This window comes from Helianthus annuus, chromosome 1 (genome assembly GCF_002127325.2).
Source record: "Helianthus annuus cultivar XRQ/B chromosome 1, HanXRQr2.0-SUNRISE, whole genome shotgun sequence".
In the NCBI taxonomy this organism is placed as follows: Eukaryota; Viridiplantae; Streptophyta; class Magnoliopsida; order Asterales; family Asteraceae; genus Helianthus; species Helianthus annuus.
In genome coordinates, this window is record NC_035433.2 from 149,131,092 (window position 1) to 149,144,264 (window position 13,173).

The window sequence follows — 13,173 nt, forward strand, 5'->3', positions numbered from 1 at the left end:
TTTTCATTACAATCAGAATCAGGATCAGGGCCCCTAAAACTTAGGGGGGGATAAACCCTAGTTGGTAATATCTTAATAACTTTTACGTGGGAGCTAAGTTTCGTTGAACGTCGACTCAGCAGGGCTATACCCACAACAAGGCTACTCTAGGCTAGATGGGTTTCCCAGGCGAGTAGCGGAAGAATCCCTGTCATCTTCCGCGACACGCGGGAGATGCCAAATTCACGTATAAATACTAGGCATTGGGACTTGAATTCTGTCTTTGGAACGACGTAAATTCGAGTTACGTAGATCGAGTTATCACAGAAACAGTCCAACACACACACACTAATCACGAGGTGCTGCCACAATTAGGGTAATAACTCGATCGCTATTACGATTCAACGTCCGATCGATTATAACTATCCAACGATAGACCGGGTGCTGCTCAATTGAGCTTGTACTTTGATTATTCGTCGTGATTTCGACTTGAATATTTGAGTGCTGTTCGAATTCGGACTATGCTCTGTTATTCGTTGTGAATCCGACTGAATTATCGAGTATTGCACTGATTAATCGTTGTGAGGGTCTAATCTCGTGAATTGACGTAACTGCTGTATTAGTTACTAACCTGTCTGTGTGTGCATTGTGTTAAACTAGGTGTAATCAAGGCTAATCAGTAGGCTTATATCTATTGCTCGTTAATCTGCAATGTGAGTCATTCTTCTTTTTTAACTGTTTTCTCACAGTTTGTGAGTAAGTATTACAAAACTCCAAGTTATTTTCAAAGGTTATAATTACAGGGATTAAGTCTTTGTAATCACCAAATTACAGCTGGTATGTGGGGTATTGTGCACATTACTATTTTTATCACTCTATGTGAGTGAATATTACTCTATGTGGGTAATTATTACTCTGTGTGAGTACACCGTCACTATTAGGCAACGGGACCCAATAGTGGTATGACCACAGTAACAGAAATGAATCGAGTGACAAATACCCATTCTTGATAATTGGTTGATAGAAACATTGTAATCGCTCTTAATACTGTAAATTATAACTAACGGGTCGTTTTAGAAAACAGAATGATTCACTCAGTATTTCCCCGCTGACAAAACCTTTTTCAAACATGTTTCAGGTGATCTGTGTGATCCAGGAAAAGTGCAGTAAAGCACTATCAAGCTCAGAGAAGTGGCTCAGTGTAAATAAACCAATAAAACGTGTTTTGAAAAATAAAGATTTCTGTGTGAAATCAACTTATTGTAAATTATGGGATTTATCCCTTAAACTTTGTGTAATATATTAAAACGAGCATTTTACGGTGAAAAGATCCTGTTGTAAAAAGACTTCCGCTGTCGCATAAATTAAATACCACGGGTACCACTGAAATCTGCACCGCGGGCCCCGACTCCGTCCAGGGTGGGTCGGGGGCCGCGACAGAAGGTGGTATCAGAGCTAATAATTAAATTGAGCCACTGATCGAGCCACTGATTAAGCCTAAATTAAGTATTTTGTCCAAATGCTTAATTTTACTAATTGTTATTCGGTGATTATATGTTTTATTAACTGGCTATTTTTAGTTACAGTATGGGTAAGCAAAAGCTGTCTGCTATCTACCACAAAATAGATATTGCATCTTCTTCTAGAAACCCAGTAAACCTAGAAGAAGGAATCTTTGTCCGCAAAGCAAACTATGAGAATCCTCTTTCCCCAGAGAAAAGGGATTCAATACTTAAAAAGAGTCAGGAGAAAAAGAAACCCCGAACCAAGAGAGTTAGGTTTAACCCAGAAGTCCAAGAATTGGATAATAGTACACCTTGGGAAAATAAAATAGACGAGAAATGGGCAAATCTCTATATGCTAGCTACTGTAGCAGAAAATACTAATCTCTAAATATCCGATAAGTTGGGTCTAGTAAGAGAAATCACAATCCCGTAAATAAATAAAATCCCAGTGTGTTTATTTCAGTTATTTCTGTACAAAAAGAAATATGCAATAAAACTTCAGTGTTTGTTTGTTAAACTTTGTTCCAAAGTTTTAACATTGCATTTTGCATATATGCTATGCAGCATGAATGAGATGTCGGAAGCCTTCCAGAATCTCAACTTATATCCAGTGCCTATCGAAGTCTCTCACGACTTTACTGGTTACATTGCTGACATAGAAGAACCTGTGGAATTCAAAGCTCCACCGCTGGAAAAAGCCAAACCTAAAAAGAAAAGAAGATACGTAGGATGGAGGAAAGTACGCCGTAGGAAACCTGCCACTAGGAGACTCCCTAAAATAGAAAATCCTGTGATCATGAGCAAGGGAAAGGAAATAGAAACTGGAGAAAATCCAAAACCACCCGAAAAAGAAATAGGAATAGATCTGAAACAAAAGGGAATAGAGATTGGCGAAAGCTCTAAACAGTCTGAGGAAATCACGTTCCAGGACGAAATAGATCGCCTACTGGAGAATTGTGATGTTTTAGAGCCTATCAACGATAATCTCTTTTCTTACCCGGCTACAGTTCAATTCCCACTAAACCTAGGACCATCTATTCCAGACCCACTAGTTCATACCAGACCATTAGGCCAAATGGAGGAATGGTGGACCAATGACTGGCAATTCCAAAACATAGTCAACAGTCCTTATAGCTTACTTCCACAATTTGACCCAGAACCACTCCCAAATCCTCCCATGAGTAATGAAAACCTAGCTGAACTCCGTTAGTTCGATGAAGAACTGATAGGTACAGGTAATAGGATCAGGGAAATGGGGGAGCATCTAACTTGGAAGTACGATGAGAGGGAGCATCGTTACTAGAACCGTCAGTTAAACCACAGAAAGCCGTATTGTATGATAGTAACTTAAAATTCTGTAAAAATGGGCAATAAAACTCTGCAAAATACGGTGTGTATGGATGCATATACAATATACTAACAAAGTAAAAGTCGAGAAATCGACAATTTTGGTTATATTCGTATGTTGTGATAATCTATGTGTATCTATGTGAATTTTGTCATTGATAAGTTAGACACTAATAATTTTACCAATTAGCAGATGGAAAACGCTAACAATGAACCAATTAATGAAGTAAATCAATCTGAGCAAGAACAAGAAGATCAATATATAACTCGACAAGATATCGAGCATTTTATCGCCCAAGGGATAGCTCATGCTATTCCAGAAATTGTAGCTGCTGTTCAGAAACCTGCCGAACCACAATTAATTCCTAGTAAACGTATTCCAGAAGATAACGGCAGTAACAGCATAAATGGAGGCGGCAATCATGACGATCATGATCCGCAACAGGCCCCACTCCCTAAAAGAATGAAAGTTGCAACGTCTGGTTGCACTTACAAAGAATTTCTTGCTTGCAAACCCGCTGAATTTGCAGGTAACGAAGGGGCAACTGCAACACTGCGTTGGTTAGAGAAAACCGAGGCAGTAATTGCAATAAGCAAATGTGCCACAGAGGATCAAGTGATGTATGCATCAAATCTGTTCAAAGAAGGAGCACTCGAATGGTGGAACACGGTCCTCCAGGCCAAAGGAAGAAGGGTAGCCTATGCAATGAATTGGGAAGAATTTAAGAGTCTTGTTGAAAGAAAATTCTGTCCCGAATACGAGAAGGAACAAATGGCAAACAAATTCCTTAGTCACCGCATAACAGGAGTAGATTGTCGAGGCTATACTTCGACATTCTTTGAATACGCAAGGGTAGTGCCATCACTGGCTTCGCCAGAACCGGTACTTATCTCTCGTTACATATGGGGGTTAATTAGTGAAATCCGAAACATCGTTAAAGCCGCGAGACCTCGTACTATTGACGATGCGGTAGAATTAGCTAATACCCTGACGGATGAATTGGTACGCACAAGAGAAGAAGATCGCAAGAAGGAATTAGCTCAAAAGATTACCCAGGGATTTCGTGTGGGTAATGCCAAGAAAAGAGGAACCTGGCAATCCTCATCATCTCCTTTCTGCAAAATTTGCAAAAAGAAGCATTATGGACAATGCAACATGGTTTGCAATTTTTGCAAAATGAAAGGACATCGGGAAGAAGACTGCAGGAAGAAAACAAAAGTTTGTTATAATTGCAGAGAAAGGGGACACTTTCAATTTGAATGTCCTAAGTTAGCTAAACCTGTAGTTAACCAAGCCAAACCAGCTGAAGGAACAACCAAGAGAAATGCGCGAGCATTCCAGCTGACCACTCAAGAGGCCGAACTCATCCCCGATGTGATAGCTGGTACGTTCTTAGTTCACAACGTCTTTGCAAAAGTATTATTTGACTCTGGTGCGAACCAAAGTTTTATAAATACTTTATTTTGCCAAGATCTTAAGTTACCATTAACCAGTCTTAGGCAAATCTTCACAGTAGAAACCGCAGAAGGAAATTCTGTGAAAATAGATAAAATCTGGCAAGAAGGAAAAATAGAATTATTAGGCCATAAGTTTTCTGCAAATCTGTTACCAATGAATTTAGCAGGATTCGATGTAGTATTAGGAATGGATTGGTTAATAGCCAACCATGCTCGAATCCTATGTGACAAAAATGCAGTAGAAATTCAAACCCCTTCAGGAGAAATAATTTTAATTACTGGAGATAAACCTCGAAAGCCACTGAAATTTATCTCAGTAATGAAATTGGCTAGTTATTCGAGAAAACAGGAAATGGTGTACATGATTTCAGTAATCATTAACACTAAAGATAAAGAACTTCAGGACATCCCCGTAGTCTCAGAATACCCAGACATTTTTCCAGAAGAATTACCTGGATTACCACCTGATAGGGAAGTAGAGTTTAGAATTCATTTAATTCCAAGTACTGCACCAATAGCTAAAGCACCTTATAGATTAGCACCTACCGAAATGCTAGAATTGAAAAACCAATTAGATGAATTACTAAGCAAAGGATTCATACAACCGAGTTCATCCCCTTGGGGTGCACCAGTACTGTTTGTGAAAAAGAAAGATGGATCGATGAGAATGTGTATCGATTATAGAGAATTGAATAAGGTTACAATTAAGAATCGATACCCACTACCTAGGATTGATGATCTTTTTGATCAATTGCAAGGAGCTAGGTATTTCTCTAAGATAGATTTAAGATCTGGATATCATCAGTTGAAGGTACAAGAAGAAGACATACCTAAAACTGCTTTCAGAACTAGGTATGGTCATTATGAGTTTACAGTCATGCCCTTTGGATTAACGAATGCCCCAGCAGCATTCATGGACATGATGAATCGAATCTGTAAACCATACTTGGATAAATTTGTGATCGTTTTCATCGACGATATACTTATTTACTCCAAAAGCCAAAAAGAACATTGTGAGCATTTACACGTTCTCTTAACTGTGTTAAGAAAAGAAAGGCTTTATGCCAAATTCTCGAAATGTGAATTTTGGCTGCAAGAAGTACAATTCTTAGGTCATGTGGTAAATCACGAAGGTATCCATGTAGATCCTGCTAAGATAGACGCAATTACGAAGTGGAAAGTTCCACAAACAGCTATGGAGATAAGAAGTTTTCTAGGCTTAGCTGGATACTATAGACGATTTATCAAAGATTTTTCTAAAATAGTCGTACCATTAACTAAGTTAACCTGTAAAGCCGCTAAGTTTGAATGGGGATCTAGACAAGAAGAAGCCTTTAAGATTTTAAAGCATAGATTGACGAATGCACCAATCTTAGCTTTACCCGAAGGAACAAAAGACTTTGAAGTATATTGTGATGCTTCAAAATTAGGATACGGATGTGTGTTAATGCAACGCAAGAAGGTAATTGCGTATGCTTCTAGACAACTGAAAAAGCACGAAGAAAATTATACGACTCATGATCTAGAATTAGGAGCCATAATCTTTGCCCTTAAAATCTGGAGACATTATCTGTATGGAAGTAAGTTTACTGTTTATACAGATCATACAAGTCTAAGATATATATTTGGGCAAAAAGAGTTAAACATGAGGCAAAGAAGATGGATGGAGATGCTAAGCGATTACGACTGTGATATCCAATATCACGAAGGAAAGGCAAATGTGGTTGCAGATGCCCTAAGTCGTAAGTACCATGAGAAACAGAAACGAGTCCGTGCTCTGAGATTAAATCTACAAGTAGATTTAATGACACAAATCAAAGAAGTTCAGAAAACAGCAATCCAAGATGATGCTGAAGGAATGAAAGGTTACTTAAAAGAACTAGAACAAGGAAATGATGGAGTTTGGAAATTCCATAAGAAACGAATTTGGGTACCTAAGCAAGGAGAGTTAAGAAATAAGATTTTAGAAGAAGCTCATAAATCTAGGTATACCATGCACCCAGGAAACAATAAGATGTACCAAGATTTAAGAAATCATTTCTGGTGGATAGGAATGAAAAAGGATATAGCCGAATACGTATCCAAGTGTTTAACTTGTTCACAAATTAAAGCTGAACACCAGAAACCTTCAGGACTACTACAACAGTTAGAAATGCCTGTATGGAAATGGGAACTCATAACAATGGATTTTGTTACTAAGTTACCCAAAACAAAAAGAGGGAATGATGCAATTTGGGTAATTGTAGACCGATTAACCAAATCAGCTCATTTCTTACCAATGAAAGAAACCTTTAGCATGGAAAGGTTAGCACAACTATACGTGGACGAAGTAGTATCCCTACATGGAGTCCCACTCTCTATTGTATCGGATAGAGATAGTCGATTTACTTCTCATTTCTGGAAAAGTTTTCAGAAAGCAATGGGAACTCGACTAAATCTAAGTACTGCATATCATCCACAAACAGACGGACAGAGTGAAAGGACAATACAAACTCTAGAAGACATGCTCCGAGCATGTGTAATTGACTTTGGTGGTAATTGGGATAGCCAATTGCCATTAATTGAATTCTCCTATAACAATAGTTATCATTCAAGCATCGAAGCTGCACCATTTGAAGCACTGTACGGACGTAAGTGCAGAACTCCAGTATGTTGGGTAGAAATCAGAGAAAGTCAATTATCAGGTCCTGAAATAGTACAAGAAACTACTGACAAGATAACTCAGATCAAGGAAAGATTAAAAACAGCCAGAGATCGCCAGAAAAGCTATGCAGACAATCGTCGCAAGCCTTTAGAATTTCAAGTCGGAGATAGAGTACTTTTAAAAGTTTCTCCTTGGAAAGGAGTAGTACGATTCGGAAAGAAAGGAAAGCTAAGTCCAAGGTACGTTGGCCCATTCCCAGTGATTCAACGAATCGGACCAGTTGCTTATCGTTTACAACTACCAGAAGAATTGGCTGGAGTACATGATGTATTTCATGTATCCAATTTCAAGAAATGTTTAGCAGATGAATCCCTGGTAGTACCTCTTCAAGATGTAGAGGTGAACGAAAAGTTGAAGTTTATAGAGAAACCACTACAGATCGAGGACAGAAAAGTCAAGTTTCTCAAGCACAAACGACTAGTACTAGTAAAAGTCAAATGGGAATCCAATAGAGGACCAGAATACACTTGGGAACTGGAATCGGAAATGAAGCGAAAGTACCCTCATCTATTCCAGTAAATCTCGAGGACGAGATTTTTCTTAAGGTGGGGAGGATGTAACAACTGTCACTAAAATCCATAATTAGGATGGTAATTAGGTAATAAGGAAACCCTAATTGAAAAACCCACGTGATTCTGCATAAACCCTAAAATTTTCATTACAATCAGAATCAGGATCAGGGCCCCTAAAACTTAGGGGGGGATAAACCCTAGTTGGTAATATCTTAATAACTTTTACGTGGGAGCTAAGTTTCGTTGAACGTCGACTCAGCAGGGCTATACCCACAACAAGGCTACTCTAGGCTAGATGGGTTTCCCAGGCGAGTAGCGGAAGAATCCCTGTCATCTTCCGCGACACGCGGGAGATGCCAAATTCACGTATAAATACTAGGCATTGGGACTTGAATTCTGTCTTTGGAACGACGTAAAATCGAGTTACGTAGATCGAGTTATCACAGAAACAGTTCAACACACACACACACTAATCACGAGGTGCTGCCACAATCAGGGTAATAACTCGATCGCTATTACGATTCAACGTCCGATCGATTATAACTATCCAACGATAGACCGGGTGCTGCTCAATTGAGCTTGTACTTTGATTATTCGTCGTGATTTCGACTTGAATATTTGAGTGCTGTTCGAATTCGGACTATGCTCTGTTATTCGTTGTGAATCCGACTGAATTATCGAGTATTGCACTGATTAATCGTTGTGAGGGTCTAATCTCGTGAATTGACGTAACTGCTGTATTAGTTACTAACCTGTCTGTGTGTGCATTGTGTTAAACTAGGTGTAATCAAGGCTAATCAGTAGGCTTATATCTATTGCTCGTTAATCTACAATGTGAGTCATTCTTCTTTTTTAACTGTTTTCTCACAGTTTGTGAGTAAGTATTACAAAACTCCAAGTTATTTTCAAAGGTTATAATTACAGGGATTAAGTCTTTGTAATCACCAAATTACAGCTGGTATGTGGGGTATTGTGCACATTACTATTTTTATCACTCTATGTGAGTGAATATTACTCTATGTGAGTAATTATTACTCTGTGTGAGTACACCGTCACTATTAGGCAACGGGACCCAATAGTGGTATGACCACAGTCACAGAAATGAATCGAGTGACAAATACCCATTCTTGATAATTGGTTGATAGAAACATTGTAATCGCTCTTAATACTGTAAATTATAACTAACGGGTCGTTTTAGAAAACAGAATGATTCACTCAGTATTTCCCCGCTGACAAAACCTTTTTCAAACATGTTTCAGGTGATCTGTGTGATCCAGGAAAAGTGCAGTAAAGCACTATCAAGCTCAGAGAAGTGGCTCAGTGTAAATAAACCAATAAAACGTGTTTTGAAAAATAAAGATTTCTGTGTGAAATCAACTTATTGTAAATTATGGGATTTATCCCTTAAACTTTGTGTAATATATTAAAACGAGCATTTTACGGTGAAAAGATCCTGTTGTAAAAAGACTTCTGCTGTCGCATAAATTAAATACCACGGGTACCACTGAAATCTGCACCGCGGGCCCCGACTCCGTCCAGGGTGGGTCGGGGGCCGCGACAGTATGTTAAGCCTCTATTATAACGTGTGTTAAGCCTTCCAGAATGGATGCATAAACTCCAATACTAACTTAATAACAACATAGTATACCTGATATAACGTGTGTTAAGCCTATTTTATAACGTGTGTTAAGACTTCCAGAATGTGTTAAGTCCATACCGTTTTAACATCATGTACTAGACAAAACAAAATAAGAGTCTCACATTACACATTACTAGTAAACAAAAATACATAGCACTAAGAAAATGGTGGAGCTTCCTTTTACAGTCTGCCTTAGCTTTTCAGCGGCTACCTTTGCTGCCTTAGCTTTTCAGCGGCTACCCTTGCTTTATTGTTTGGGTCGGTCTTGAAACGGTTTGTAAACATGTGGGTGTGCGTATGCCAGGGAAGTTATAAAAATGTGTTTTCATGTCACACGTAACACGTGTTACGTTGTACATGGGTTTCATGTCACATGTAACACATGCATGTCCGAGAAGTTCAACCTATAACACGTGTTGGTTGTGTTGTGCTGTAACATAAACATGGTCATGATCCTTGAGCATCTGATCCACGTTTGACGAAACCAACGATCCCGAGAATTGGATCTTATTTCCCTTGAATCCATCACCGCCCTAATAACAAAAAGATAAGATAACCGTTAAGTCGTTAAGTCGTTAACCAGACATAAATATTAACACATTCATAGCCAGAAGTTCAAAATATAACACGTGTTACGTTGGTTGTGCTGTAAGACAAACTTGGCTTAGCTGTGAAACATGAGTTCAGACTATAACACGTGTTACGTTGGTTGTGCTGTAAGACAAACTTGGCTTTTCGTTTCTAAAAACAGATGTGCCGATTATTAGACGTCTAAATTAAAAAGTCGGGCATGTGTTAAACACGTCATAACTATAATAATTTAAACTGTATGGCTATGTCTAATAGGATAAAGTGTAAGATGTATTAGGGTATGACGATGTTCAAAATTGCAATCAGATCCACATTGCAATCTATCTTCTTCTCAAATATGTTCAAAATTTCTAATTTGGTCTAAAAATTGTATTTTATTACCTTGTTTCTTACTTTCTTTCTTATACATTATATTGGAAGCAAAATGAAATAACCAATGTTGTTGGTCCAAAACATGCCAAGATTATAGGCAAAGGTCAACTGGTGTATGTAGAAGCAAAAATAAAACAAATTGACGTTAATAAACCAAACATCAAACAAATTCATCTTCATCTATGTATGAATTTCATCTTAGGTTTTCTAAGATGATATAAAAGAATCATATTGAACTAATCCACATAATAAATAAAGAAAACATCAAACAAAAATCTTGATGAGAGTATGGATACAATACACAAAGAAATCAAACCCTACAGTTGAACTTCAAAGCAAATTGCTTGCTTGATATCAAAATCAAATATAGAAAAATAAGGGTAATAACTTGATTAAAATAAATCCAACCTTCACATAAGAAGTCGGGTACGCACATCATCTTCATCCATCGCTTCCTGCAAATCGATTTCCCAAATCGTCATCAACACAACCTGCAATTTGACACTTCTTCAATTAAAAACTTGAACCTCAAATCTCCACCTCTATCGTTTTATCCTTTTCCTCTTCTTCAATTTGACACTTCAAGAACTGGGGAATGACGATTTTTGGGGAGCGAAGAAATTGATGGAACCAGGCTCTCTCTCTCTCTCTCTCTCCAAATGAAAAGAAAAATCAGTAATACCTGTTGGTTCTATCACCAAACCCTAGAGCTAGACTCACCATTCACCATCAGCATTTGTCTCTATTTCTTTCTGGTGTGTGTATGAAGGGTGGAAATGAAGAGATTGGGGGATACTTGAAAGTAGATGGCATTCAAAATTTGAATCTCGTTGGGGAGCAGATGAACCGGCGACATTAACTCGGAGGTTGGTGGATTTGTCTCCATGGACATTAATGGAGAAAGGATGATATGCAGGAGAAGATGTTAAAGGAGATATGAGGGACATTAATGGAGAAGAGATCTATAAATTTTGGCTTTTAAAAATGAAATAATCGAAAAGAAATGGGGGGTTGGGTGATTTGTACAATGAGGTGATGGGCATTAATGATAATGTCAAATCAAATGGGGAAGAGATCTTGGGTTGGGTGGATAGATGTATAATTACTGATATACCCTTAGAGGCAAAAAGGTTAATTAGTTGACTATGGATACGTGGATAAATATAGGCCACATGTTGAGTTTGCAAAGTTTTCTAAAAATCTAAGGTTTCCTATGGAGCATTACTCTATATATATATATATATATATAATCTAAGGGTTATCTTGAGAACGCTAAATATTGCGAGAACCGTGAGAACGAATGAAAAAACCAATCAAAACTAATTTTTTTTATACAAACCTCATTGTAATTAAGATACAACATCAAAACAAGAATTTATAACATCAAATAATTCATTTCTCATTTCAAAATCATTCTTTTTAGATTTTTTACACATGTGTAAATATAACAGATTTACACATGTGTAAATGGCAAACTTACACATGTGTAAAGTTTCTTTATTTACGAATTCACGTAAATTTAAACGTGTAAATTGAATTTCTAACATTGTATTCGAATAATAATGACAAGTGTAGAAAATTTTTTTGAATTTGAATTGTTTTTGACCAAGTTCTCATGGTTTTTTCATTTGTTCTCACGGTTCTCACAATATTTAGCGTTCTCATTTAAACCCTCCCCTACATATATATATATATATATATATAGGTAAAGAGTACTGTACAATATTGCTTATCGTACATTACGTAGGCTTCAATCTCAGCCGTCAAATCATCTTCCCGCATTTTAAAATCGCATGTTGTTTTTTTATAACAATTTTGCATGTGATAATTTTTGATGAATTCGCATGTTGTTTTTTGTACCAATTTCGCATGTGATAATTTTGATGAAATAACATGTTTTTTTGTAACAATTTCTCATGTGGTAATTTTGATGAAATCTAATGTTAAAAAACCTACATGCGAAATTGTTACAAAAAAACAACATGCGAATTCAATGCGGGAAGATGATCGGACGGCTGAGATTGTAGCGTACGTAATGTACGATAAGGGCATTTGTACATTAACCTAACCCGATATATATATATATATAGGGTAAGGTTCATGCAAGAACCACCTTTATTGCGAGAACCGCGAGAACCAATGTGAACACAACCTAAAATAGCTAAAAAAAAAACCTAACCCCCCCCCCACACACACACACACCCCCCTCAAAAACCTAAAACCCCCCTCCCCCTCAAGCTAAAATGCTAAAAACTAAACCCCAAAAAAACCTAAAAAAATCTAAAAAAAATAAAAAAAACACACAATTTTTTTTTATATTTTTTACATTAAAATCGCTAAATTTTTTTTGGTTACTAAAAGTCGCGATTTTAAAAAAAAAATTGTTTAAAAAAACATTTGTGTGTTTTTTTAGCTATTTTTAGGTATTTTTTGTTGTGTTCACATTGGTTCTCGCGGTTCTCGCAATAAAGGGTGGTTCCTAACAGATCCTTTAAATCGTACAATTGGTCTTAACGTACATTACGTATGCGATTAGAAATCGCACGTTAATAACATGAAATCACATGGGGGAATCAAACTTCGCATGTTAAAAAAACCAACCATTTTCATATGTATATGATGTGTTGAAAAATACCGTCATTTACCCGTGTGTTTTGTATTTATTTCTATAGTTTTTTAGTCATTTTTAGTCTTTATACGTTTATATTTGATTAGTTTGTGTTTTGCCAGGTCCTGATACAAAAGGAAGCAAAAACGAACTTAAATGATAAATAAACGAAGAACTAAGAATTAGGATTAAAGTTCAAGTGACCAAAAATGTTATGAGATGAAAGGTTGTTTAAAAATACCTCATGAAAATTGAGAGACTAATATGGCCATATCTTGAGAGTTGTAATTAATTCATAGAATGACAAAAGGAATATGTTGACCAATGACAAAAGGAATATGTTGACCGAATGTTTCATATTTTTCTTAATATTGGGCCAGTTAGAGACGGGCTTGAAGGAATTTGGACGACTGCATATAAAAAGGAAAGGAGGTATTATTTGAGGGGAGGCATTCACG